At 31.5% G+C, this 4778-nt stretch overlaps 1 long non-coding RNA gene across 1 annotated transcript; it reads left to right on the forward strand.

Moving 5' to 3' along the window:
- The first annotated feature begins 303 nt into the window (after positions 1-303).
- Positions 304-969, forward strand: LOC127150456 (uncharacterized). The gene is made up of 3 exons (XR_007822771.1): positions 304-371; positions 445-540; positions 622-969. It is a non-coding gene; the product is annotated as an uncharacterized LOC127150456 (long non-coding RNA).
- Positions 970-4778: the final 3809 nt, after the last annotated feature.

Here is a 4778-nt window from a genome sequence, read left to right on the forward strand (position 1 = left end):
AAGCAGTTAACTTGGAACAGAAAGTGCTAATTCCATATAATACCGGGTAAATAAAGAAGAGAAACACATTAATATATTTCCATTGAGCTTAAATGTGTACTCACATTGAAGATGTTGTTTATTGTAGTTTTCATTGGATGTTGCATGTTATCGATCTTCGTGAAAATTGCGTTTATGTTTTGGACTCTCTTCGGAGTAAAGTCAATGAAGACATTCATGGAATCATAAATGTGTAAGTGTATTTACTTTATTACTTCTTATTTAACTTTCTTTTCTTCTAATGTTTCAAAATATTTAGAGGGTTGAAGACATGGCAAGCGAAACACGATCTACAACGCTATCGATCAACTCCAAAATGGAGACCTGTAAAGGTAATTTGCATTTACAGGTAATTATTTTTTATGAAACATAAGATTAATTTGTATTCAATTTATATACATGCAGTGCCCTCGTCAATTGGATTCTGTAGGGTGCGGGTACTACGTGCAAAAGTACATACATGAGATAGTGCATAATTCTAGTACTTCTATTACTAACCTTGTAAGTTTCTACTTTAACTTTTTACATATTACAATTTATGATCCAAACTCATACTTTCCATATCTTTCTCTTTGTGTGTAGTTCAATACCAAAAATGCATATAGGCAAGAGGAGACTGATGAGATTCGAACTGAATAGGCAGCTTTTGTTAGCAGATTTGTGTAAGTAGTTGCTTTTTGTAGTTAGGTTAGTAGTTGATTTTTGTAGTTAGGTTAGTAGTTGATTTTTGTAGTTAGGTTAGTAGTTGGTCGAGTTAAGTTTTTGTAGGGACGGGCAGTCCTATAGTTTTTTGAAGGGCAGGTGGTCCCGTACTAATTGTTGTTTGTTAGATAGTTTGTACCTATACTTTAGTTAGTGAAGGAACTTTCTATTGTGTTTATAAATCACGATCTTATATATTATCTTTATATTTTTGAGTTTTCACTTACAGTTGTTGGTTGTTTATTTAAATATGTGATTAGGAGTTAGATGATTTTATTTGTTGTAATACTATGTAGAAGGGTGGAAAGGTGTGCTGATATTTTAGGTGTTTGATGATCGTATTTGCTGTAGTACTATTATGGAAAAGTGTGCTTGTATTTTAGTGTTGGATCTTATGCATTGTAGGTGTTTATTATTGGTTTGCCATGGATGGTAGGATGTGTTGTTTGATATGTGTGATTATATATAAGTGGATATATTGGAGGATTTGGAGTAGTTGGACTTATAGTGTTGAATATAGTTGTGTTTATTGATATGTGATTATATGTAAGTGTTGGATGATGTGTATTTGTTGTAGTTCTATATGGAAGTGTATGCTGGAATTTTAGGTATTATTGTGTGCATTGCAGGTGAACTAGGTATTATTGTGTGCATTGCGGGTGAACTAGGTATTATTGTGTGCATTGCTGGAATTTTAGGTATTATTGTGTGCATTGAGTAGTAGGCATTATAGCTAGTGTGCAAGCCATTTTTTTATTTTTTACAATATACGATGACGAACATTTCCGGACGTAATTCGACTCAAATAATATCGATTTTGCCGTCATAAAAACTATTATAAATACGACATGAAATGTATATTTAACGTGGGTATAAAAACGACATTAAATGTGTCTTTAATGTCGGTGGAAAAACGACATTAAAGATGTGTCATAAGCGACATTAAAGACATCTTTAATGTCGGTTTAAAAACGACATTAAAGACAGCTTTAATGTTGGTTATAAACCGACATTAAAGACCTTCAATAACACCTTCAAAGACCGACATTAAAGACATCTTTAATGTCGGTTATAAACCGACATTAAATCCCAACCGACATTAAAGGCCTTTAATAACGCTTACAAAGATGTCGGTCGCCAAGTGACATTAAACCGACATTAAAGGCCAAATTTCTTGTAGTGAAAGTCCCAATTTAAACTCTTAATCCAATAAATATCTAGATTTGAGTAAAACTTAATGAATCCCTCATTTAAATAGTCCCTTAAACCCAATATTAATAAATTAAGAGAACTACAAGTCTTTGTCCCACATTGAAATATGGGGAATCCGTGGAAATGGCAAATATAAGAATGGAAATTAGAAAAATAGAAAACTGTTGTTTTTTTTTATGGCAAAACTAACTACCTGAAATAGTTTCCACTTTTTTGGTTCGAAATTACCTCTTAACGATGAGAACTGTCCATATTCAAGTACAGTATATTTAAGGAGATCGAAAAATCAAATAAAATATCACGTATCCGATTACAGTGTATTTGTGAACACACCCACCTATGATAATTATTAACTAAATAAAAAAATTATTATATTCTTTCAAAGATCCTTAAACATATTCAATTGGTTTCAATATCTCCTAATTATTCCGATTTTTACCTTCAATAATTATATATTCAAACTTTAGCTATTAATACAATGAATACGTCCTAAAATTTTAATGGAATGAATACTTCCTAAAATAATGATAAAGATGATGCAATAATTAACTATTAACAAAATAATTAAAAAAGTAACGGAAAATCATTTAAAAGATTCAAATTTCAAATCTCAAGTAAAATTCAAATTCAAATTTCAACCATTCCCTAAAATTATGGCAAATATAATGGAAATACTTAAGTTTAGAATCAAATCCCAACCCTCCCTAAAATCATGCCAAATAAAATGTGATCTATCTTTAATTTTGCCAACCAACTGGAATTAAGGAAAACGAAAATAGAAGATTTACCAAAAGACAATCAATCAGAATTAAGGAAAACGAAAATATGTACTAAAAGAAGAAGGTGGAAAGTGACAGTGCGGGTGGAAAACCATTTGAAAATTTGAAGAATGTTAGAAACCGGAGAAAATTTGAAGAAAATTTTGAGAACTCCGTATTTTTTACCGATACATGCAGAAAACAAAAAGGAAAAATCCAAAGGTTGAAGAAGGAACAGAAGCGTGAAACGAAACAACTCACCAATACTTTGGGTGGTGCAAACCGATTACAGTGTATTTGTGAACACACCCACTTACGATAATGATTAACTAAATAAAAAAATTATTATATTATTTCAAAGATCCCTAAACATATTCAATTGGTTTCAATATCCCCTAATTATTTCGATTTTTACCTTCAATAATTAAATATTCAAACTTTAACTATTAACGCAATGAATACGTCTTAAAATTTTAATGCAATGAATACTTCCTAAAATAATGATAAAGATGATGCGATAATTAACTATTAACAAAAACATTAAAAAAGTAACGGAAAACCATTTAAAAGATTCAAATTTCAAATCTCAAGTAAAATTCAAATTCAAATTTCAACCATTCCCTAAAATTATGGCAAATATAATGGAAATACTTAAGTTTAAAATCAAATCCTAACCCTCCCTAAAATCATGCCAAATAAAATGTGATCTATCTTTAATTTTGCCAACCAACCAAAATTAAGGGAAACGAAAATTTGTACAAAAGAAGAAGGTGGAAAGCGACTGTGCGGGTGGAAAACAAATATGGGTGAAAAGTCATTTGAAAATTTGAAGAATGTTAGAACCGGAGAAAATTTGAAGAAAATTTTGAGAACTCGGTATTTTTTACCGATACATGCAGAAAACAGAGGAAAAATCCAAAGGTTGAAGAAGAATCAAAAGCATGAAACGAAACAACTCACCCATACTTTAGGTAGTGCAAACTGATTAAAAAAGGAAGAGCGTGCAAACGATGAAAAAGCGACGGAAGAGAAACCGACGGTGGAAAAACGAAAGAGGAAGCTACGGTGGAAAAGCGACGGTGGAAATGCGTCGAAAAGCCTTTAAAAAACGAAAGAACAAATGCACCGGAAAGCCTTTACAGAATATGGTTTATTTTTTTGGGAGGGAAATTCAGAAAACTGATAGGAGTGCATAGTATGTATTAATTACAGAGTATTTGTGGTTTTTTCTTACTATTTTATTTAGGAGTCTATATTGTAAATTAGGTAGGGGCATTTAAGGTATAGTTATCCCATTTATTATGTGGAAATTAACTGTTTTGCTATTTTGACAATTTAAAAATAAATTTTCCTTTTATCCAAAGTAAACCTTAGATTTTGCTATTCTTCTTGTCGCCTCTTGAAATATTTAGAAAAGGGGAGAGGGTATAAATACTAAATAACTTTATGAGGAATACAAAGTATGTTAGTGGTGATTGCATAACTTGTACAAAAAAAAAGTAATTTTTGTTGAATAATTATCTTGAATTATCAAGAAGTTTCTTGAAGACAAATTTTGGACTATTGGATCGCACACTTTCTCCAAGACTAATAGCCATTGGATCTTTCACGTCTCTCTAGAATATTTGGAGCCATTAGATCATACACATATATCAAGGGCAAATTAGAGTCATTGGATTTGCTTGATGGCCAAGTATCGAATTCTTCTATCCCTGCCCGTGGTTTTTACCCTAACTTATTTAAGGGTTTTCCATGTAAAATCTTTGTGTTCTATCCTCTCCCCTCTTTTTCAATTTCCTTTAGTTGCAATCTTACTCTACTCGATCATAGTCCGAATTCACAACAATTTTTATTGCATAAATTTCTTTACTTTTTTGGAAATTAATGCCCCAAAGTTGGCTTTGACCTCTTTGAACATCTGCATGGCAAGTCTACACATTTAGTGGTGGCTCGGGTCTCTCAGCACTTAAACACCAAACAAAAAGCTCTATTACTTGTCTCCTCTTAAGTCCATTTCTGATCTTTCCATTTCAATTTCAGTTTTGTATCGAGAGTTTTGGTTTTGTT

The sequence above is a fragment of the Cucumis melo genome, chromosome 8 (assembly GCF_025177605.1).
Source record: "Cucumis melo cultivar AY chromosome 8, USDA_Cmelo_AY_1.0, whole genome shotgun sequence".
Taxonomy (NCBI): domain Eukaryota; kingdom Viridiplantae; phylum Streptophyta; class Magnoliopsida; order Cucurbitales; family Cucurbitaceae; genus Cucumis; species Cucumis melo.